We start from the raw sequence: 24,976 nt of genomic DNA, 5'->3' as shown, positions 1-24,976 counted from the left end.
AAAATAAATAAACATTTAAAAAAATGTAATACCTGACACTGCAATCACTATGTAAATGCTTTGCATTATCATTATTATCCCTCAGAAAAGACAACCAGCAGAGCAAACATGAACCAATAGTGTGTGCAGGCAATCCACAGAAGTAGAAACAATTCAGACAACAAACATAATAAAAGAAGCTTCCCTTCACATATATTTAAAGATATGCTAATTAAAATAGTAATATATTCTCCCCTCCATTAGACCGACAAGTATTTACAAAATTCATAATAACAGATCTGGGCCAGAGTTTCGGAAAGCATGTTTTGAAATACTGCTGTGAAATTGTAACTTGGCACAAACACATTAAAGGATAATTTTATAAGACCTATTGAAATTTAAAAACTTAGATCCTTTTTCCCTTCCTAAAACCCAACTATCAAGTAGGGGTAGGAGGGAGGTAACTCCAACTACAGTATGTGTAGTTTTGTTATCATTATTATTTTAAGTAAATATGAAGATAAATTAATAGAGTTTTAGATAATATCAGTGAGGCCACTTAGCCTCAGCCTCAGTTTTATGAAGACTCAAATATAGACTTTTCTTGGTATCTCCAAAGTACATTATACATACAATTATTGTATATTTATTTGATGTTAACAGAGTTCATGTTTAAATATAATTATTTCAACTATATCCCAACTTTTAGAATATTCTTTTTGTATTTTATTTTAAATATGGTAGAAAACTAAAAAAAAAAAAAAAAAGCCACAGGCCCTTTGCAACTTTGGAAAAACCATGATGGGCATTGACATAAAAAATGCCTGCAAGAATATATACGGACTGTCAAAAGTCGTTATATCCAGGGCTGCAGCTACGGGGCTCCAGCACTTTCCATATCATTTTTGTAAGGTTTTACTTTTTACTTTAGTCTCAAACATGCATTAATTATGTAAATATAGATGGAGATAGGACTTTTGGTTTCCGATCAACATGTAGAGAGCTTGGAAGGCGTCACTCCCATCCTCACAACAAGGAAAGAGCTGAAACAACCCTTCTTAGACCCATCAGAGAACTGAGGTCACAGAACTAACTGCTGCCCCCAAACTGGAGAGACAGATAAATGATCACAATTTTCCAGAGCAGAAGCCAGGAGGTGGCAGCAGAAATCAATACCAGGGCAGGAAAATTAAACCATAATTAATGAATTGCTGGAGGCTCAGTGTAGAGTAGCTTGAGGGTTGAACACTGCAAGGAGGCTCTGTCCTGGGAGAGCCCTCTGCTTTCCTGAGTTTTACCTCCAGGAGCCCCACCAGGCTCTCACTTTGAAGACCAAGAAAAAATACCCTCTTGCCTGTGGCTAGGAGAGGGGAAAAGTAGCCATTCTGAAATGTAGTACACAATAGCTATTCTTGAATGAATGCATGAGTGAATGAATGAATGAATGAATTTAAAAATCTGGATTTAAAAAAAAATTTTTTAACGTTTATTTATTTTTGAGACAGAGAGAGACAGAGCATGAATGGGGGAGGGGCAGAGAGAGAGGGAGACACAGAATCTGAAACAGGCTCCAGGCTCTGAGCCATCAGCCCAGAGCCTGACGCGGGGCTCGAACTCACAGACCGTGAGATCGTGACCTGAGCTGAAGTCGGACGCTTAACCGACTGAGCCACCCAGGCGCCCCCAAAATCTGGATTTTTAATAAAAGCACCGCCAAGCACCAAAATGCAAGGTAGAAGAGCTTCCTTTGCAAGAAGGAGCTCTTTGTTCTCCTAACAAGTCGGTCCACAAGGAAGCTACTTTATCACGATAAAACTTCTAGCAGATAACACAGGAGAAAATCTAGGTGGTGTCAACTCTGGCAATGGGTTCTTGGATACAACGCCAAAAGCATGATTGTTGGACGAAATAACCAATAAGTGGTACTTTATTAAAATTTAAAAACATATGCTCTGCTAAAGGCAGTATCAGGAAAATGAGAAGACAAGCCACAGAGAAGCCACAAAAAAAATATTTGAAAAACACGTATCTGATAAAGGACTGGTACACAAACTATACAAAGAACTCTTAAAACTCACAAACAAGAAAACAAACAACCTGTTTACAAAAATAGGGAAAAGATCTGGACACTTGACCAAAGATGTACAGATGGCAAGGAAAGCATTAAAAGATGCTCAGCATCAGGGCACCTTGGTGGCTCAGTAGGTTGAATGACCAACTCTTGATCTCAGTCGGGTCATGATCTCAGGGTTTGTCCAGAGCCTGCTAGGGATTCTCTTTCTCCCTCTCTGCCCCGCCCCTGTGCATGCTCGCACTCTCTTTGTTTCAAGATAAATAAATAAACTTAAAAAAAGAGACACTCAACATCATATGTCATTAGGGAATTGCACATTTAAACAATGAGGTGCCACTACAGAGCTATTAGAATGGCCAAAGTCCAGAACATTGACGACGCCAGATGCTGGGGTGCATGTGGAGCGACAGGAACTCTGATTCGTTGCTGGTGGGGATACAAAATGGTGCAGCCGCTCTGGGAGACAGCTTGTTAATTTCCTATAACACTCAACACAGGTTTATCCTATGAGGAAGCAGTTGCACTCCTTGGTATTTACCCATATGAGTGACAAACTTGAGCTCCCACAAAATCTTTCACGTGGATGTTTCAGCAGCTTTCTTTGTAATTGCCAAACTTGGAAGCAACCATCCCGCAGTAGGCGAATGGATAAGTGAACTGGTTCATCCAGACAATGGAATACTATTCAATGTCCCCCCAAATGAGCCATTAAGCCGTGAAAACACAAGGAGCAACTTTAAATGCATATTACTGAGTGAAAGAAGTTGGTCAGCTTTAGTCAAAACTCCCATAAATAGTATAAGTTAAGTCTTGTTATATACAATTTAACTGTCACTTAACTAGCAGTTGGAGGTAATTTCTGCTTAAAATGACTTCTGATTTATTTGCACTTTTAAAACCTTTTTCTCCTGTCATTATTTTGCTTAAACAGATATTGTATGAGTTTTTTTCCCTTTCTTTTATTTATTTGGTGGCTTATTAATTTTTTTTAACGTTTATTTATTTTTGAGACAGAGAGAGACAGAGCATGAATGGGGGAGGGTCAGAGAGAGAGGGAGACACAGAATCCCAAGCAGGCTCCAGGCTCTGAGCTGTCAGCACAGAGCCCGACGCAGGGCTCGAACTCACGGACCGTGAGATCATGACCTGAGCCGAAGTCGGACGCCCAACCGACCAAGCCACCCAGGCGCCCCGGCTTATTAATTTTTTACAACTTTTTTTCTCCATTTGTTTGGAATGTAATCATTCCATTTCCATTGTTTTAGTGAATATTTGAAGTAACATATAAAATTATCTTAACAAAATATAAAGAAAAAGATCTTGATCTTTTTTAAAACAAAATTATTTGAGAGGGAGATAGAGGGCAAGCAGGGAAGGGACAGAGAGAGAAGACAGACCCCCAAGCAGGCTCCGTACTATGAGCACAGAGCCCGATGCGGGGCCTGAACCCATGAACTGTGAGATCATGACCTGAACTGAAGTCAAGGCACCCCTCTTGATCTTTTTAAAAAACATAAAGTCTTTCAAAACACTTTAGTCCCTCTTCTTCCACTTTTTAAAAAATTGTGGTAAAGCTCACCTAACATAAAATTCACTGTTTTAATTAAAGCGTGCAATCCAATGGCATTTAGTCGCTTCACAACGTTGTGCAGCCATTACCACTATCCGAACATTTTCATCACCCCAATCACCCCAAAGGAAACCTTGTACCCATTAAGTAGTCATTCCTCAAGCCTGCACTCACCCCCAGCATCTGGAAATCACTAATCTGCCTTTTGTTTTTTCTATGGATTCACTTATTCTGGATATCTCCTATAAATGGAATCACACAGAATGTGGCCTTTTGTGTCTGGCTACTTTCACTCAGCATAATGTTTTCAAGGTCTGTCCATATTGTAGTCTTCCTTTTTGATGACTGAATAATACTCCATCCTATGGATTTACCACCTTCGTTCACTCATTTATCAGTCTATGGACACTTGAGTTATTTTCACTTTTTTTGCTATTGTGAATAGTGCTGCCATGTAGATTTGTGGACAAGTTTTTGTTTGAACACTTGTTTTCAACCTTTTGGGTATCACCCAGGAATGGGATTGCTAGGTCCTACGGTCACTTCTTGTTTATTAACTTACTGAGGAATCACCATTTTCCACAGCTGCCACACCATTTTACATTCTCACTAGCATTGTCCAGAGTTCTAACTTCTGGATCGACTCAGATTTTCTATTTCTTCACAATCCAGTCTTGGGGGACTGTGTGTTTCTCAGAATTGTCCATTTTATTTAGGTTTTCTGATGTGTTGGTGCATAATTGCTCATAGTACCCTCTTATAATCCTTTTATTTCTGTAAGATCAGCATTAATATCCTCACCTTACTTTCGGCTTGAGTCATTTGAGTCTTCTCTCTTTCTTTTTTATTCACTAGCTAAAGATTTGCCAATTCTGTTATCTTTTCAAAAAGCAATTTTTGGTTTCATTGATTCTATCGTTTTTGTGCTCTCCATTTCATTTATCTCTGCTCGAATCTTTATCATTTCCTTCCCTCCATTTCCACTGAGTTAAGTTGCTTTTCTTTCTCTGGCTCCTTAGGGTAGAAAGTTATGTTACTTACTGAGATCTTTCTTCTCTCCTAATGCAGGCATTTACAGCTATAAATGTGTCCCATAAAACCATAAAACTTGGCGTTTTGTCTTTATTTTCTTCCAGCCAAGTATTTTGTCCATCTCCCTGATGACCACCTCTTTGACCCAGTAGCTGTTTAGAAGTATGTTTTTAACTCCACATATTGGTGTATTTTCCAGTTTTTGCTTTGTTATTTGATTTCTGGTTTCATTCGATAGTGGTTGGAAAATACACTTTGTATGATTGGAATCACTTTAAATTGGCTGAAACTTGTTTTGTAGCCTAACATAAGCAGCTTCTGTCTCCAGGCAGCATTCTCTGGTTGCTATTTTTATTAGATTCCAGAGTGCTGCAAAAGTTGTTTCTGGTTTTTTGCCACCTAATCGTCGCTTTAGTGGAGACGCGGATATTTGGAGTGCCCTCCTCCTCTGTCTCTGGTTATGCCCCTGCTCGCCATTTTTTATGGTTACAAATTAGATACTACTATTATTTTATTCAGATAATTATTGTTCAAATTTTCCTACATGCTCACATTTTGTTTGTTCTCTATTTATTGTTGCATTTCAGACTATCATTCTAGTATTTTTCTTTTTCTCTGAAGTATATCATTTTGAGGTTGTTTTAATAATTAACCTACCATTTACCTTGCCTTTGTAAAGATAACCAATAAGTGATTAAGAAAGGTGACTCTTTGTAGAATATTTACAGATAAAAAATGCAAAAGAAATGCTTTTTAAAAATCACCATTTTATAACCCTTAATGCATAATGAATCTAGGTAGTAATAATCAGTGGTTGAATAAGCCATTAGGTGGAAAACAAAGGTGTGGATCTGAACCCACCAAACAGCCTTAGCGTAATTAGAAGTGGGAAAACCTAGGTTATATGCCTCCTGATGTGATACTATAGGAAATCCACCGTAAAACCCATAATGTATTCTAGCCTAAAACAACCGAATATGAGTCTACCAAAACTTCACTGTCTAACTACCAGTTTACAAGAGATATGGAGAATAAGAAAAACACATTAGGTGGTACCGCAACGGTGAAATCAACCACACTTAGAACATAAGAAATTCCATGGGACAGATTACCCACTTGCATAAACAAGTGAACAGCATAAAAAAAAAATAAAAGAGACCCCATTAATCTTGAGAATTTTAAGAGATTTTCTCAACCAAAAGCAATGTGTGGACCTTCTTCAGATTACGAATGAAACAAATCAACAACAACAAAAAAGGCATGTTCACAAAACCGAGAAAATTCACCATGGACTGGGTATTAGATAGTATGAAGAATCTTGTTAAATTGTTTAGATGTGAATTTTGTTGGAATTTTGTTTTTTAAATGACTATCTATTATCTATTACCTATTCTCTATTCTCTATTGTTTTTTAAATGACTATATACAGAAATATTTAAAGATCAAATGCATGATGCTTGAAAGTAGCTTAAAATGCTTCAGAAAACAAAGGATGATAAAATAAGAATGGTGTATGTTAATCATTGTTGAACCAGGTTGAGATGCATATGGACATTCATTATATCGTTCTCTCTAACTTCACGTAAGTTCCAATGTTTTGATAACATGTCTCTGTGAGAGAAAATTTCCCCAAGTTAGGCCTGCAGGACTCATTCATAGTAAGATCACACAACCCTCCCAACAGTAAGGATGACCACAGACGCAAGAAGATAAACCACTATGCTTATGGATCCACACATACAAAAGGTGACATAGACCTAAACGGCAGCAGATGTTGAGATTTTAAGATACAAGATAAAGAACAGCGATGTGGGATATACATCAACAAATTAAGGAGACAGTATGCCAGAAGAATGAGTAGAATGATATAAAAATTTAGAACTCAAGAAATAAGATACAATAGTTGAAGCTAAAAATTCCTGATAGGTCAGGCTAAACAGCATGTTAGCTACAGCCTAAGAAAGAATTACTACATTGAGAGATGACTCCAAAATGTTGGTCCAGAATACAGCAAAAATAGTTAAGGACACGGAACAAAGTCAGCTGTGACAGTTTGGTTTTAAACTCCCTGTTTTTATTTGTAAATGGTGTTAAAAAGCTTCCATTCTTGGGGCGTCTGGGTGGCAGTTAAGCATCCAACTCGGTTTCGGGGTTTCAGCTCCTGTCATGATCTCATGGTTTGGTGAGTTCAAGCCCCGTGTCAGGTTCTATGCTGGCAGCACAGAGCCTGCTTGGGATTCTCTCCCCGCCCCCCTCTGCCCCTTCCACACTCATGGTGTCTCTGCCTCTCTCCAAATAATAAATAAACTTTAAAAACTTTTTTTTAAAAAGCGCCCATTCTTGAAGGTTAGTTTGATGAGCACACAAGTCTAGATTGACAATTATTTTATTTCAATCCTTCTAAAATAGATTTCCTTTTTCCCTGGTTTGTTATGGAAATTAAGGTTCTTGTTAACATTGTAACTGTTCCTCCTTTGCAGTAGATCCGTCCATTTTCTCTGGCTGATTTCAGACCTTCTCTTTGGTAACACAATTTCAGTGTGAGGTGTGAAGTTATGGTTATTTACTTTTCCTTGCTTGCGATACACTGAGCTTTCTGAATCTACGTATAAAAAGTTTCTCTCCAGTTCTGGGAAATTCTAATCTCTTATGTCTTCGAATATGACCTCACCTACGTTTTTCTCTTCTTCTATTCCTGGGCTATAATTATATATACTCAGAATTTCTTATTTGATCCTATATCTCTACTATGTTCTTTTATCCATTTTCTGTGGCCGTGTAATAAACTACCCCAAAACTCAGGGGCTTAAAGCAACACCCACTCATTTTCTCAGAATTCTAGGGGTTGGTAATATGGGCAGAGCTCACATGGGCTGTATCATCTCTTCTGTTTGTGGGGTCAGCTGGACTAGTCTCTCTGCAGCCAATTCACAAGTCAGCTGGAGACTGACGGCTCCAGGACAGCCCCAACCATATCCGACAGTAGGCAGGGACTGTTTCTGGTTTATCAGGTTTCCTTACTGTGCTCTTTCTAGATGGTGGCCCAGCTTTCTTACACAATGATAGCAGTGCTCCAGGAAAGTGAAGGCTGACACTACAAGGTTTCTTGAGACCAGGCTTGAGAGTGCCACAACATTACCTCATTGTACTCCACTGGTCAGAGCAGCTCAGATTCAAGGTTCAGAGGAATAAATTAGACTCCACCCCCTGACGGGAGGAGGTGCAAATGACCTGTGGTGAGGTTCGTCTGTCACGGCTGACTTTGTTCCATTTCTTAACTACTTTTGCTGTATTCTGGACCGACACTTTGGCATCATCTCTCAACATTTTGATGAAGAGCGGGATGTTTGGGGTCTTAGGTTGCTGCCCCACAAACCAGGTGATCCATGGAAGGCACAGTCTCCAGGTAATTACCCCCACATTATCCATGATAAGTATCCCCACATCAGCTATGTAGTACTCTGGTGGGAAATGCATGCCCTGAATGTGATCATAAGAAAACAGACCCAAAGCGAAAGACATTCTATTAAAAAAAGAAACAAACAAACAAACAATAAAAAAAGGACATGCTTCAAATGGCATGTTAATGTCATAAAAGCCCCCCCCCCCTCCAAATCTGTGAAAATGTTCCAGATTAAAGAAAACTAAAAAGGCCAACTAAATGCAACACCATCCCCAGACTAGATGCTGTAGGAGGGGCGATCGGGTCAGTTGGGTCAAATGCAAACCGTAGATTAAATACAGCTGTCTGTTAGGGTTAACTTCTCCCCTTCACCACAGTCCTGAGGTCATGAGGTCAAGGGTTTAAGGGTAACTGAACATGTGATACTCCCTAATGAGAGAAAGAGAAGTCAAACCACAAAGCAAATGGAGTAAAATATTAGCAATAGCCAAATCCGGGTCAAGGGAATAGGGGCAATTTTGTACTATTTTTATTTTTTTCTACTTTTTTAATAAGTTTGAAATTGTTTCAGAGGCAGAGAAAGACTCCAGGGAAATCAGCGACTGGGGGTGGGGCCGGACCCGGCCAACTCTACAGCGTGAGGAGCGGTCCCCCAAACCATCCGAGGAACCCCGAATTCTTCACAGCTGAGGGGGTCTGACCGTGGAGGGGGGGGGGGTAGTGGAGAGGAGGAAGTCAGGGCTGTTGGGCCAGCTCAACCCTTCCCCCCCAGCAGCACCCCTGCCGCCCTCCGCTGGCCCCAGGGCAGGGGTACCTGCCACCCAGGTTCCCGGCTTGTCCTCGGGGTCCATCCAGGACAGGGTGACCCCGCGGGGACGGTCCCTTCCACCACCGCCCAGCCTTCAGCGGAGGCTTCTGCCTCCCGGAGATGGGGAGGATTTGAGGGTCTCGGACCCCCGGAGGCGGGAGGCGCTGCGCGCCCCCTGGGCTCCCCCCGCCACACGCCCCCGCTGCGCGCGCGCCTCCCTCCCCCTCCTCTGGCTGTCCCCCCCCTGCACACCCGCCCCCCGCTGCGCCGCACCTGCTGCGGCCTCTGGGGGCGGGAGTGGGGGAAGGAGTGCAGAGCACGGGAAATGAAGCGGGGAAGAGCGAGAGAAGACTGACCGTCTCTTTTCAGCTTCCTTCTTCGTTTGGAATCTCACTTTGTGCTTTTGAGGGGTTTTTTTGTTTGTTTTGTGTTTTGAAACCGCTTCTCAGCCTGTTTCGCAAACGAGGCAGCTCGCACCGCGCGCTCCCTGCAGGTTACCAAATCTTTAGGAGACCAGGAAGTAATGATTATAAATCACGACAGGAATCCAAAGGGGCGCGCTCACAGTCGGGGGTGTAGCTCAGTGGTAGAGCGCGTGCTTAGCATGTACGAGGTCCCGGGTTCAATCCCCGGCACCTCCAGCAGTTTTGAGGGGTCGTGCTCGCGGTCAGAACACCTGCCTGGCGTTTCCCCCGCTAGACCCGGTACCCTCTTCCGTTTTCCACCCGCGCGCCCCGCGGTCAGGACCCCGATTCCTGCCCCACACGTGCCCTGGACCCCTGATTTCTGTCCCACACTTGCTCTGAACCCCCACTTTCTGTCCCACACGCGCCCTGGACCCCCGATTCCTGTCCCACACGCGCCCTGGACCCCCGATTCCTGTCCTACTTTCTGTGCCACACGCACCCTGGACCCCCGATTCCTGTCCCACTTTCTGTCCCACACGCGCCCTGGACCCCCGATTCCTGTCCCACTTTCTGTCCCACACGCGCCCTGGACCCCCGATTCCTGTCCCACACGCGCCCTGGACCCTGTGCAGCAGATGTAAACAGCTCTTGTTCCAGAAAACTTCAATCAAAGTAAATGACCTGTCCGGCTCATTGTAGACATAAATTTGACTAAAGGACCACTTCCACTGCCCCCAGACAAGCATCCCACAAGTAACACCTGCATCGCTTAACCAATTCCAACATGACAACTGATTTGCCCAGGCCACAGCTAGTGTGAAATAATAGTTGAATACATAGTATAAGACGGGGGGGGGGGGGGGGGACTGCCATCACTGTTAAACTGATTCATTTCTAGGGATTATTTTTCATCCTGGAAAATAATTCTGGGTAATATGTGTTGTTCAGAGATTTTTACGATCTGTATCACTATTTTAGTCTCTTTAAGGTATTTTGTGGTCAAACAGATTTAAAGTTGTTTATGATTAGGCACGGATGTCCGTTAACTTCACTACTATTTAACGCTGTGATGAAGGTATAAATCAAGGCCTTCAGATACGGGAAGAATAGAGGATTCGGCATTGAATAGAGACAAAGTTACCTTTCTAGATCTTGGTAGTATTATACATCTGGAAATCACCTTTCTCTACAAATAGAGAATTTAGAGAAACTGGTTGTAAAATCAACACACACACACACACACACACACACACACACACACACACTAGTTCTTTGGAGGTTTTTGGATAACAGCTCATTCTCTTGAACGCTGACAAATGAAGGGAGAGAATCAAGTATTTATGGATAATATGGAATGTTTTTAGGAGATACATATAGTTAGTAAGGGAAAGATTTTCTCCATCAAAGAATCACAGCTAATAAATGCAGGAGGAAGAATTAAAACCACAGTCAACATTTTACTACTGATATTGCTGTAATGCATCCAGGTTGCGATCATCGATGGTGGCTACAACCATGAGGAGAAATTGGACGGGGAAACCTAGAACGGATAGAACAGGTGGACATCACCTGAAACCAACGATCGATTCCATGAGGCTAGAAGTGAGACGGTTACACATCACGTGCCTCCTTATGCTGTAAAACAGAACACACCCAGCCCCACCAATGAAATACTTGCGTTAAAAGATTACTGCTTTCTCCAAGCAGATGGAGCCAGTAACACATTACAGTAAGTATTGGGAATGCCAGAATATGGGTTTTTTAAGTTTTATGTATTTATTTTGAGGGAGACAGACAGCACAAGTGGGGAAAGGGCAGAGAGAGAGAGGGAGGGAGAGAATCCCAAGCAGGCTCTGCGATGCCTGCGCAGAGCCCGATATGGGGCTTTATCTCCAAAATGGATGTCCCCAAATGGACCTCAGTGGCATAGCAATTATTTTTTAAAGGTTTTATTTATTTATTTTGAGAGAGCGCGCGCACGCGCATGCATGTGGGGGAGGGGCATAGAGAGAGGGAGAAAGAGAATCCCAAGCAGGCTCCACCCCATCAGCGCAGAGCCCCAGGGGAGGCTCCCCTAACTCAGAGATCATGACCTGCGCTGAAATCCAGAGTCCCCAACGGACACCTAGGCGCCCCAACGGCATATTAATTACTTTTAATTGCAGCTACTTGGGAAACAGCAGGTTCAAGGACATCACGCCCTCCTCTGTGCCCTGGAAGCAGGAAATAAACTTTCCATACGAAAGGGAGTTTCCTGTACTAAGAAGTAAAAGACATCCTTATCACCAGAGACGCGGGTTTTAAAATTGAGACAGCTGTATAAGCTCGTTACTTTTTCAGTAAATCTACCTCAGCCCAAATTCCGCTTAAAATCCCTTACTAATCAAAGTCCCCAAAACGTCTGTTTGCTCCGTCCTGTCATTTCCTCGCGAATTCATCTTCTCTCTGTCTAAAGTGCTTCTCAGTCTCACTATTAAGCCTCTTTTCCCCCTGGTAACCTGTGTCGAGCCAATTTAATTCTTAGTGCAGTAAGAATTCCGGATGGAAGAAAACTCCTTTCTCTCAGTCACTTCAGTATTTGAAGAGGGGCCTGCCAAGGGCTAAATAAGAAGCGAATTGGAGCGTCGCTAAAGTGGAGATGCCGGGGATCGAACCCGGGGCCTCATACATGCAAAGCATGCGCTCTACCACTGAGCTACATCCCCGCCGCGAAGCCCGCTCCCTCCTCCTTCGTTGCTGACCCAGGTCCTCCCTCCTCCACAGAATCACCATCGGGTGGATCTAACAGGCGCTTATTACCTAACACATCAGACTGCCCCGCGCTCCCCTTTAATGCGCGTTTTATATTTGCAGACCTATGTTATTTGGTTACGTTTGCCTGCTTCCCCCTAGGGTGATGTCAGAAGGGCAGAGCCCTGAGTGTCCTTCCCCGTCACCCTACCTCCAGCCGACAGCACCGAGCCTGGCACGCAGCAGCCCCTCAGCAAAGGGTGGCGAGGGATGCCGGAGAGGTGACCTCTGTCCGGGGTTCCTGTCGCAGCGCAGAGAACCGTGCGGTGAAGTGCGCGGGGGAGAGGCGGATTGCGAAGTACGCGCATAGCTCGTTCAGGGCAGCGGGGCGGGCGCTCCGGCCCACACCGGACGGGCAAGCGTTCCGCGCACCCTTGAGGAGACACCGGCCCCCTGAACAAAGGCCCGTTTGCGCTCGCAGCGGTGGGCGGCGACGCTTCTCGATTTCGGCCGAAGTTCTGCGCGCAGGTGGCGCGTGGACGCCCCCGGTGAGCCCCCGCAGCGGTCCGCCCAGGGTCTGGGCAGGTGCGGCTCTGAAACGCACTCGTGGGTTTCACCTAGCGCGTCCTCTGCAAAGATGCGCGGGAGAAACGAGACCCGGGCGGCCGCTGGGTGGGGGTGCTCTGGGCGCGCGGGGGCCGACCCCCGGGGGGTTCCCCGCCCAGACACCTGCATCCGTCCTGCTCGTCAGCCAGCGCAGCACGGCCCTTGCCGCCCGCTCCCAGGGCTGCGATTTCGGCCTTCAGGTTCTCGCCGCGCGGCCCACCACCCGGCCTCTGCCTTACGCGGGGCTCGGCCGGGACTCCCCGGGGTCGCTCCCAGCGTTCGTAGCCAGGTCACCTTTTCAGCCCGTGCCCCGGTCTGCCTCACACTTCCTCGCCTTCCCTCAGGCCTTTCCTTCTGGCAGATTCCTTGGCCTTTACCGGCTTTACTGCCGCGTGCGGGCGGCTCCTCGGTGTTTGGAGCGAGCCGGGCTCTGTGACCAGTCCGGCTGCTCCCGGTGACCCCGAAGCCCTGGAACTCTCCCAGAAAATGCCCACAGCGGCGATGGTGCCCTGCGCGTCCCGAAAACGCACCCGGGCACGGCCGAGTTGGGGAGGGAAGGACAGTGGACGTACAGCCAGAGAAGGAAAGGTAAATTGGAACCGGGAAGGGAGACACAAACATAAACAGAAGTGTCTAAAAACAAGCAATGAAGCCAACGGTCCTACCCCCGCAGGACGCGAGGCCCTCGGCGAGCCTCGACGTGTCACCGCAAGCCTCCAGGAGAGCCGTGCCAACCACTTCCCGACCGACGTGCGCAAAGGACCCGACCTCCTTGCGGAAGCGCGTGGTGTCCCTTCGCTCTGCCGACTGCAGTTCGCGCCAGCCCCCAGCTGTCCCCAAGCTTCTCTTGGTCCCGGACCTCACCTGCCCGCCACCCACCTGCAGACCCCGCCTGGGGAGTGGTTCCTGTGCAGACCAACCTGTGCACAGCACCACCGCGTGCACACCACCGTCGCGTGCACAGCACCACCCCATGCACACTCCGTGCACACCACGACCCGTGCACACCACCACCCCATGCACACTCCGTGCACACCACCCCATACACCACCACCGCGTGCACACCACCACCCGTGCACACCACCGTCGCGTGCACACCACCACCCCGTGCACACCACCGCCCCGTGCACACCACCACCCCATGCACACTCCGTGCACACCACCACCCGTGCACACCACCACCCCATGCACGCTCCATGCACACCACCACCCGTGGACACCACCGCCCCATGCACACTCCGTGCACACCACCACCCGTGCACACCACCACCCCATGCACGCTCCATGCACACCACCACCCGTGGACACCACCACCCCATGCACACTCCGTGCACACCACCCCATACACCACCACCGCGTGCACACCACCACCCGTGCACACCACCGTCGCGTGCACACCACCACCCCGTGCACACCACCACCCCGTGCACACCACCACCCGTGCACACCACCACCCCATGCACGCTCCATGCACACCACCACCCGTGGACACCACCACCCCATGCACACTCCGTGCACACCACCACCCGTGCACACCACCACCCCATGCACGCTCCATGCACACCACCACCCGTGGACACCACCACCCCATGCACACTCCGTGCACACCACCACCCGTGCACACCACCACCCCATGCACACTCCGTGCACACCACCACCCGTGCACACTACCACCCCATGCACACTCCGTGCACACCACCACCCCGTGCACACTACTACCGTCGTGTGCACACCACCACCGCGTGCACACCACCACCTCGTGCACACCACCACCCCGTGCACACCACCGCGTGCACATCACCACCTCGTGCACACTACCACTGTCGCGTGCACACCACCCCATACACCACCACCCCGTGCACACCACCACCCCATGCACACTGTGCACACCACCACCCCGTCCGTGCACACTACCACCGTCGCGTGCGCACCACCACCCGTGCACACTACCACCCCATGCACACTCCGTGCACACCACCACCCCGTGCACACTACTACCGTCGTGTGCACACCACCACCGCGTGCACACCACCACCTCGTGCACACCACCACCCCGTGCACACCACCGCGTGCACATCACCACCTCATGCACACTACCACTGTCGCGTGCACACCACCCCATACACCACCACCCCGTGCACACCACCACCCCATGCACACTCTGTGCACACCACCACCCCGTCCGTGCACACTACCACCGTCGCGTGCGCACCACCACCCGTGCACACTACCACCGTCGCGTGCACACCACCACCGCGTTCACACCACCACCCCGTGCACACCACCACCTCGTGCATACCACCACCCCATGCACACTCCGTGCACACCACCCATACACCACCACCCCGTGCACACTACCACCGTCACGTGCACACCACCACCCCATGCACACTCCGTGCACACCACCACCCCGTGCACACCACCACCACCAGCCCCCTCCTCCGGGACCCCGGGAAAGCCCCCGCCCCGCCCCTTGACTCATTTGCAGGTTTGCGCCGGTGGGATTTTAGCCAGAATGAAGGTTCGGTGCGGGAGAAGGAGCCTGAGACACCTGCTGCCGGGTACGGGAGGGCGGCGCGCGCGAGCGGCCGGGCGCAGGTGCGCAGGTGGCGGGCAGAGCCCCGCGGGCCGCTCTCCCCCAGCCTGGGGCAGGGCCAGGGGCCATAGCGAGGGGGCCGGCGGCCGGTCTAGTGAGGAGGGAGCGAGACTCGTGTGCCACGACTCCTGCGTGGTCCCCGGATGGTCAACGTGGCCAGATTCTTAGCGATTCGGCCTCGGGGTTTTGGAGGTTCAGCCCGCGGACTGCGCTGACCGGCGGGGGAGGTGCTAACCTCTACGCCCCTGAATCCCGTCGGTGGTGGGATCATGGGGTGCAACTGTTGCCCCGGAACAGGAGTTTTTATCATTTTGGTCATAATTGCCCTGGGTGCCGGCCGGCACCGCGATTGGATGCTTGAGTCCAGTCCTGGACAGGGCGGTCTGCCCTCCTGCCCTCGCTCCCTCCCACGTGACCTTCGATGTAGGCCTGAGGTCCTCGGTTCATCCCTGGTCTGTCCACGCACGGGACGTCTACACCTGTAGACGTGCTTTCTTTCGGCCTTTTGCCGTTCTTAATCTGCCTTCGCTCGTCTTTATCTTCCTCTTCTCTTCGAATGGCCAGTGGACAGATTATCTGACGTTCAAGGGCTTTCCAACATCGAGAGAAGGGTCTGATATGGTTTGTACGTCAGTGCACAATTCATTAAGCTTTAAAAATTAACATTTGTAAATATTCACACTCTATTTTCACAGTGTATTAAAAACATAAATTCAAAACTTAGATTTCCCTTACACACAAATATTTATAAAAACTCAGGCCTTATGTTAAATTGTTTAATCTTTAAATGTTGGACGCACCTTAGTCCTGCAGTGTTGTTGGAAAATGATGTAGTAAGGTAGCATTCTGCACAGCAGACTGTTCAAAAGCTCTGTACAAAAACTGTTCCTGAGTTTTTGCGTGTATCAGCATCACCTCCGGGTCTTGTCAGGACAAGGGTTGCTAGGTCCCCATGCCTCAAGTTCTGGACTCACCGAGATGGGGCCTAAGAATTTGCACTTTTAGCAAGATCTCAGGTGATGCTGATGCTGCGGATACAAAGACCATGCTTTGAGAGCCGTTGCCTCACCCTAAAACCCTTTCTAAAGTATTAAAACCTGGATTTATGTTTGAATCTTCAGCGTCTTTCTTATACTTTCTATTCCACAGGATACAGGTTTACTCACCCAGTCTACAGAGTGGGCTCTTCCTTCTTGGGCCGAGATTTACACACACTGTGGACAATTCCAAGCCTAGAACCTGAGATTGAGTGGACCCTGCAAGATGACTCTGTCTCCGTCCTGTACCCAGGACTTTGTCCGTCCATCACATTTCCCAGGGGGTTGCTGTAGCCATCTGTGGGTCTAGTTTTTCTCATGCCAGCCTTTCCAAAAGTCTCATGATCTGAATGACATATTCTTGGTCATTGTTAGGATAAAACCCACATTTCCACCTGCTTGTTTTGAGCTGGGCCTGGGCAGATTAAGGTGAATCTAAAGCCTTTAGTGATATTGATTTACAAACATTTTCTTTCTGACATTCAAGACCTGTAAAATTCATATAATTCTTGCACAACAAAGTGTAGCGAAATACATATTACAGAAAACTTGATGTATGTTCATAAAGAAAGGTATTTTTGTGCCCCATAAACTCTACAGTTCTGGGGATGTAGCTCAGTGGTAGAGCGCATGCTTTGCATGTATGAGGTCCTGGGTTCGATCCCCAGCATCTCCAGTCTCTGGCTGCTTGTGGCACGCCTTTTTAACATGCTACATCTTGAACCAGACGTCTGTGGCTTTTAGCCCTTTTGACACTTTTGAGCAATTTAAACTGGAAGCAACTAAGTCAGGTTTCACTCTGGCTGGAAAGCCAAATATGCTGCTGAAGAAAATACTCGACTTGCTCTGCCAAGGGCACAGGCTGATGTTCTGTTCCCCTTGAACAAGGAGCAGAGGCGAGAGTAAGGAGGGATTAAGCTGAGACGGTGGACTGGTTATTTCCACTTCTGCAACTTTGCTTTGTCAGCAACTTTTTGAACTTTGTCATAAGTGCCTCTACCGTTCATAACCAAAGAAATGCTTTACGTCTCATTCTTTCTGTTTTAGAGGAGATCACATCTAAAGCCAGCCGCTGACTAGGAAGTCCACCACTGGTATAAATGGGGTAAACACATGACTAATTTCTAATGAGTTGGTTGCTGGAAGCTGAGAATGTAACAAGGAGAAATTGTAGGCCAAGAACAGTCTTCAGGTACAAGAGGAAAGAGAGACTTGGTTAGAAATCCATGCAGAGAGGGGTGCCTGGGTGGCTCAGTCGGTTAAGCGTCCGACTTTGGCTCACATCATGATCTCACAGTTCGTGAGTTCAAGCCCTGCGTCGGGCTCTGTGCTGACAGCTCAGAGCCTGGAGCCTGCTTCCCATTCTGTGGCTCCCTCTCTCTCTGCCCCTTCCCTGCTCATGCTGTGTCTCTCTCTGTCTCAAAAATAAATAAACATTTAAAAAAATCCATGCAGAGAGCAAAAGGTTTTATTAGCTTCTCCTTGGTTCTTTTTGTAAACCAGAAAAAACTGCTCTTACCAATTATCATCAGGGACATAGGCCAACAGTGTCCTCTAAAAACATAGGCTAAGAAAATTTGTTCTTGGAAATCATGTCAGTAACAATAGAGTATCCTTATTATCTAACTGATGTGGCTTAAATGACTTTGGCTTTGACAAAAATGTTGCTATGACTTTGACATAGAAACTTAGACTCTATTTCCAACCACTTTCCAGAGTTTCAGTAAGGATTTTCAGGAACATCTTCTAAAATTTATTATAACTGTATAGTTTTCTTTATTACTTTTTTAGAGAGAAAGCAAGCACATGCCAATGGGGGCAGAGAAGCAGAAGGAGAGAGAGAGTCCTAAGCAGGCTCCACACTCAGCATGGGGCCTCATCCCACAACCCTGGGATCATGGCCTGAGCTGAACTCAAGAGTCGTCGCTCAGCAGACTGAGCCACCCAGATGCCCCTCTAACTCTGCAGTTTTAAGAAAACAGGATGTGAGTCCAATTCTCAGGCCTGCCTGATGCTGCCACTTTATATACAGTCCTGCTTTGCTTTGATTCTATAAAACACTGTTTTGATTATATTATACTATATTATATTATTATATTTAAAACTTAAACTCGCCCCCCTTCCCCACCAAATCCTATAATGACGATGCCTCTTGCTTCGTTTGGCCAAAGTCTGTACTTCTGTTTGCATTTCCCCCATTGCCTGACCAAGGATTAAGTTCATCTTTTATGTGTGAAGATTCAGCAATTGTAATTTATTTAACATTTTCTAATACAGAAGCGAAAAAATTGACATGGCAAGGCTAAGAAACAGAGACTGGTCTTTAAATAAAGTAAAAATTAATGTTCTTGAACTTTCTATAGGGAAAGCCTATTTAAGACACCAAAAAAAAAAAAAACCCTACATAAATAAAAATACTGATTCACTTGCCTGGTCATATTTAATATAAAGACACTTGTGGTTGCCATCCACAAGCCAAGGGGAAAGGCTTTGGAGAATGACCCAACCAACACCCGATTGCAGACTACTTTCCTCAAAAACTGTGAGAAAAAAAATCCCCGTTATTTAAGCCATCGTGTCTGTGGGGCTTTGTGACGGCAGCCCTAGAAAGCTGACACAATTCTAAATGCGCCCAGGAGGCAGTGCTATTGTTACTGTCTTCACACCCCAGGGATAAAAGGAGAGTGTACATTTGTTGGATACGTATTGGCATTCAGCATGCATTCCTACTTTCTTCTGGTTGACAGTCTTTACTGGAGGGCTTGAAAAGCTACAAAGGGTATGTCCCATACCCCTTGCACCTAGGGATCTTGATACAAATGATATTAAAACAACTATTAGGCACACTTCTCTGAGGTTTACAAAACAGGATATTATCCTGCTCATGTTGGCCATTTTCTGCTGGCAAGCCAGACTGTGGACACATGCTTTCTCTGTAGCAATGTTACAAGCCCAGCCTCTGTAGAACAGGAGAGAGAGCGGTGACAGAGCCAATGCCATCATCCACGTTCCGATGTGCAGTCACAGCTCCTGAGTTTGGGAAGGGTTCTAGACAAGGCGGTCTCCTAAGCTTAACCTCATGGTTCGCAGACATGGTGGCATGTCCACGAGCTCAGCAATGTTATCACTAGCTTCCCTTGTAAAGCAGTTCTATAGATATGTGTATCCTTGTAATCAGGGGAAAGCACAAACACAGTCTTGTGGATATTTCTTGGACTCTTACTTGAAGGTCCAGTCTGAAGTCTGTCTCTCAATCACTTCTGCTGACTTTATACTAATCCAGTTTCCTGTTTTTAAATCCTTCCTGCTTAAGACATTTAGAGTGCTTCCTGTTTACTACACTGAACTCTGAATTGTGCTTCAGGTTAAGAAATATCAAAATAAATACTGATAGTAATGGGCTATAACCTATTGGATACAATAACAACCTGTGAATCCGTACAAATAAATAAGTCATGAAGAAGAAAGAAATCGTCTTCTTCTTATACTAAGAAGTCAAATTATAAATATAGAAAGAATGATGGGTTTAGAAAATCACCATTTGGAAATCATTACATTAATAATTGATTTAGGCAAGAATCATCGAGTGATAAATTAAATAGGTAAAAGTTGAATGAGAACAGTACCTTTACATAGTCTCAAAGCATGTCCTCAAAAGATACTTATTAATTGCAAAAAAAAAAAAAAGTAGTTACGGAGAAATCTGGAAGACATCATCATAAGCAAGTGACCAACATTAACATCAGCAAGAACGGGACAATATGGGACAGTTGACATTATATGTCCACTGATGTGATGCACTGAAAAAGACACAACATCAGTTATATTCCTGCCCAGAATACAGAGCCTAAATTAATTGTGAAGAGGCCGCAGACTAACCCAAATTATGCAGTATGTTACAACATAACTGCTCTGTACTCTTCGAAAATGGCCATGTCAGAAAAAGAAAGCCCACGGGTTAAAGATGAAAGAGAACGACAAACGAGTTCAGTACATAATCAAAGATTTTTGCTAAAAAGGGCATCATGGGGGGAGGAGGACTGACATCCGCAACATGTCAGAGTTGGACCCTCCTTCCCCCAACAAGCGCACTATTCAGCAACAAGTCATTAATCCCTTCCTGAGAAATCAGGAACTATTGGAAACGCTCCCTCACGCAGGACTGTAAACCAGATTAGAGCTCCAAACAGTAGATTTGAGATTGAGATTAGAGATGATTTCAGACTAAAAAATTGGAGTAAATGGCCAAACAAAAAAAAGCTTTGCAGGCCCCGCTGGGAGTCGAACCCAGGATCTCCTGTTTACGAGACAGGCGCTTTAGCCAACTAAGCCACAGAGCCAGCTGCGCGGCGGGCGGAGGGACTTTGGTGATCAAATCGCGGTGCATTAGGGGGAAAGCCACTTCCGCCAGGTTCCCGCGCTCGCCCTAGCGGAGGAGGTCGCGCTCGCATGGGCGGGGGCTCGCGCGGGACACCCGGGAGCTTGGACGGGCACCTGCACGACAGCACGCATGCGCGCACCCTCCCCGTGCCGGGGAAAAAGCCTGGACCAGCCTCGCGGCGGGAAAGGCGAGAGCCGAGCTGAGTGTTGTGCGCGGGAAGGGGCTCGTCCGCGTGACGTCACACCGATCGCGGTCTTCGGGAACCTTCCGGTGAGAGGCCGGGTGAGGGGCCGGCTCCTCCCGCGAAGCAGGTGGGTGCGGCTTCCATCCCGGCGCGCAGAGGACCGCGCGCTGCGCTCGGACAACCGAACCGAACCGAAACCAGCCGGGCGCCTAAAGGTTCCGGGCGGCTGTGCCCGAGCAAGTAGCAGACGGAGCAAGGTGGCTGCTCCGGGGTCGCCGCCCCGCAGCCCCGCCCTCGCGGGCCCGAGCCCACCAGCGCGCCGCCGGCCGCGGCAGGTGCACAGGGGGAAGCGAAGTTGGCGGCGGCGGCGGAGGAAATTCCTCTTCGCTTTGGTGTTTCTAGAGGCTGCCCTTCTGTACTTTCCTCGTGGACTCTCGGCTCGTGGGGGCTAAACAAGCATCAGCTGACTGTGTAAATAAACATCACACAACCAAGCATTCATTCTTAAACCGTCAAGGACTGCACCCAGGTTTTCTGCCTTTAATGAGAAGAAAGTGCTACCAGGGAGGGGAGTGAAGTCGCCGGTTTAGAAGGTGACGCTGCACGTCCGCCCCGCTCCCGCTGCCCGGTTAAAATGCAAGACCGAGGACTCCTGAATTCTGTATCCATCCAAGCAAGGCTAAAAGGAATTCTGCATGAGGAGGCCCTCGAATCGCAAAGTCGTTTTAAATTCCTTTCTTGAATCAAATGTCCTGGCCTTGCCATTTTCTATTCCACTCACAGTGTTTTGGTAGAGAGTGTAAACACATGTCTGCGAACCAGATGATCACTTTTAAACTTAGTCTGTTAGCAAACTTCTATGGCTAGGACGGTGTTTACTGTATACTCCGGATACTGTGGATTTACTGAGTGTGGAAACCAGCACCCCAAGTCATAATTGGGCCAGGGACCCCGGCATTTCTGAATTCTAATTAGCTGCATTGTTTATGATAAGGACTGAATAAATTTCAGTCACAAAAGTGCAATTGGGGGGCAGCTGGGTGGCTCAGTCGTTGAGCATCAGAGTCTTGATTTAGGCTCAGGTCATGATCCAGGGTGGTGAGTTTGAGCCCCCTCCCCCCCCCCCCCCCACACACACACATGAGCTCTGTGCTGAGCCGTGGAACCTGCTTAGGATCCTCTCTCTTTCTCTCTCTCTCTCTCCCTCTGCCCCTTCCCCATTATGTGCCCCCCTTTCTAAAATAAAAAATAAAAAAAAAATAATTTTAAAAAAGTTCAATTGGAATGTCAACATTTTCAGTGAAGTATGGCCAACAAGAGTTGTACTACTGAGAACCTAGCATGTGTCAGGTGCTGAAATGACTTCTGTGGATACACCTGGGCACAAGATGGCCACAGATGGTAGGAAACGAAAGGAGAAATGTTACTGAACATTGTAAGTGTTACAATAAAAGAAATACAAGATAACAGATGAACGCCTAACAGGGCCGGTGACATAGTTAAGTACACAGTACTCCCTATGTACACGGCTCAGTACATTTTCTTGGTCATTGCTCTTTGTTAGATTTTTCTTCTAGAAAAAAAATTATGTGTGTGTATAAATGATACAGGTAGCACTTAAAAACATCTGTAATACTTTCAAGTTAATCCCAGGCATTTAACCAAAATAGGAATCTGTGCTGAGGTGCAATGAAATAAACCTGACCAAGGTCCAGTGGTGGGAAGGTCTGGAAGGCACTTTAAGTAAAATTATCATGAGAGCAAAAAGAGGCAGAAGCTGGGGAACCTATTCCAGCGAGGGTCTCCCAGAAGTAGACTTGCACAGGGAAAGGACTGTGACTGGACTGAAAGAGCAAACAACATGAGACTATGGGCCAATTTGATGTAAAATTGCTTGACTGACATTAGACGCAAAATAGCTACATAAGGGAGCACGGATACTAGAGCCTGGAGATTTTTCGTGATTGCAGTGATTCTCATGAGCCTCTGAGTGCTTTCTCTGTTGACTATAGGGTGAGGTGATGTACCACTAGCTAACGGGTGTTATCAGTGGAACTACGTCCCCCTAAACATCCCTATGTTGACATCCTAACCCCCAGGCCTGCAGAATGGGGTATAACTAGTGAAGATAAAGTCACCCTGGGGTAGGGTGGGGCTCTCTGATATATTATATACGTACTATGGATCCATATATACTCCTGTCCTTGTACAAGGGGAGATTTGGAGGCAGACATGCACACGTGTGAACATGAACACCAGCATCTGGGTGATGCATCCACAAGACAAAGAAGATTCCAGCAAACCACTAAAAGCTGGAGGTGGGGGGAGCATAGAGCAGGAGAAACGACCCTGCCTGCACCTTGATCTTGGATGTGTAGCCTCTAGAACTGCCAGGTAATAGACTTCTATTGTTTCAGTCACATAGTTTGTGTTATTTGGTTATGGCTGTCCTAGGCATCCTCCTCTGAGGAAGAACTAAGTTTTTTCCTGTGTTTTGCCCCAAACTTAACTGAAATAAATTTATTTTAAAAGGGAACTACTGAATAAGGGGCAATGGGAGGAAAGTGCAAGAGGTTCCTATGTCCTAACTAAAAAGCTGGACAAAAATTCAAGTTCAAAAGCAAAAAGAAAAGGAAAGTAAAAAAGGAAGGAGGAAGGAAGGAAAGAAGCAAGGAAGAGGAAGGGAGGGAAGGAATAAAGGAAGGAAGGGAAGGAAGGAAGGGAAGGGAGGAAGGAAGGGAAGGAGGGAAGTAGGCGGGGAAGGAAGGAAAGAAGGAAGGAAAGAAGGAAGGAAAGAGGGAGGGAAGGAAGGGAAGAGGGAGGGAAGGAAGGGAAGAGGGAGGGAGGAGGAGGGAGGAATGAGAGAGGGAATGAAGGAAGGGAAGGGAGGGAGGAAGGGAAGGGAGGGAGGAAGGGAAGGGAGGGAGGAAGGGAAGGGATAGAGGAAAGGAGAAAGGAAGGAAAATGAAAGGAAAGAAGGAAGGAGGGAGGAGGAAGGAGGGAAAGGGTGGGAGGAAGGTAGGGAGGGGAGGAAAGAAGGAGGGAGAGAGGGAGGGAGAGAGAAAGAAAGGGAGGCAGTCAGGCAAGCACAAGGAGAAATCTATGTCTGATCAGTGATCAGGTCCAAAGTTCCAGAAAACAACCAGAGGTGGGGAGACGTGGAAAGAAATACGGGGCACTCAGAATTGGAACCCCTGATGTGTTGGGAAGGGGACAGCTTCAGCCTGGGAAGGAAAAGTTAAGAACAGGGATACCATGGAGGCTTGGGGGAGAAGGATCAAATGGGGGTAACCAGGTAAGGGGCCGTTACAAGGGGAGCAAAAGCAAAGACTGAGTGAGGAGCACACAGAGGCCAGAGCCTCCAAGGGGGGTTGAGGGGGGAGGCGAAAGAGAGGGGAATGTGGGGAGCATGGGTGAGTGAGATCTGGGATGGAGGTGGCGGGAAATCCGCACCAGGATGGGGGGGGGAGGTGCAGGAAAAGGCACTTTGAAGAAGACAGGAGAGGTGCAGGCAGTGCAGAGGGCAATGTGGGCTGTTAGGGGGTCAGTACAACAGACTTCTAGTATAAAGTGTAGACTGCAAGGGTCCACATGGAGAGAGGAAGGGAAACGAAAAGGTAGGGGTCCATCATTTTCCCAGAAAAAGAAAGATTTGGATAATGAGTTTATGAGGTCTATTGTAACATTCTCTGTATCAATATCTTAAATATCTCATAATTAATTTTAATAACAGAATGTTTTGCATAAACTTTCACATGATCACATTAGAAGAAGAATATGGACGTAGAGCTGGAGGCCAGCGCACCTGCAAACTCCGAGCATGAGCCTGGTTGCTTTACACGTAGTAGAGCCTCTTCCATAATCAAGTGTTGCTACCATTTCTAGACTTCCAAATCTATGAATCCAATGCCCGAGGAAAGTAGCAAAGGGTAGAGAAATGGTCTTTGTCCCTAAGTGGCTCCATTTAGATACAAAACAATGTATCGGTGGGCCACCATACTGTGGCTTTCCTAGAACACACGCCATTCTTCCTCAAAGTGATTCCTATTTCTTGACAAAGGTAGGGATCATTGCTTCCCTGGAGAATTGGCAGACTTTTGTTAGATAAAATTTTACCCAAGAGAATGCCAGGACCTAAGAACAAAGTGTGACAGTTTAATTTTATGTGT

The 24,976-nt window shown here is 47.0% G+C and overlaps 4 non-coding genes across 4 annotated transcripts; 2 read left to right on the top strand and 2 right to left on the bottom strand.

Moving 5' to 3' along the window:
• Positions 1-9,435: 9,435 nt before the first annotated feature.
• TRNAA-AGC (transfer RNA alanine (anticodon AGC)) lies at positions 9,436-9,507 on the top strand. The gene has a single exon. It is a non-coding gene; the product is annotated as a tRNA-Ala (tRNA).
• A 2,399-nt stretch (positions 9,508-11,906) lies between these two features.
• On the bottom strand, positions 11,907-11,978 carry TRNAA-UGC (transfer RNA alanine (anticodon UGC)). The gene has a single exon. It is a non-coding gene; the product is annotated as a tRNA-Ala (tRNA).
• A 4,868-nt stretch (positions 11,979-16,846) lies between these two features.
• TRNAA-UGC (transfer RNA alanine (anticodon UGC)) lies at positions 16,847-16,918 on the top strand. The gene has a single exon. It is a non-coding gene; the product is annotated as a tRNA-Ala (tRNA).
• A 3,590-nt stretch (positions 16,919-20,508) lies between these two features.
• On the bottom strand, positions 20,509-20,582 carry TRNAT-CGU (transfer RNA threonine (anticodon CGU)). The gene has a single exon. It is a non-coding gene; the product is annotated as a tRNA-Thr (tRNA).
• Positions 20,583-24,976: the final 4,394 nt, after the last annotated feature.

Source organism: Panthera pardus, unplaced genomic scaffold (genome assembly GCF_024362965.1).
Source record: "Panthera pardus isolate Hobbes unplaced genomic scaffold, ASM2436296v1 HiC_scaffold_17, whole genome shotgun sequence".
Classification (NCBI taxonomy): Eukaryota; Metazoa; Chordata; class Mammalia; order Carnivora; family Felidae; genus Panthera; species Panthera pardus.
The sequence above is the reverse complement of the archived record's forward strand: the minus strand, read 5'-3'. Positions and strand labels throughout refer to the sequence as shown.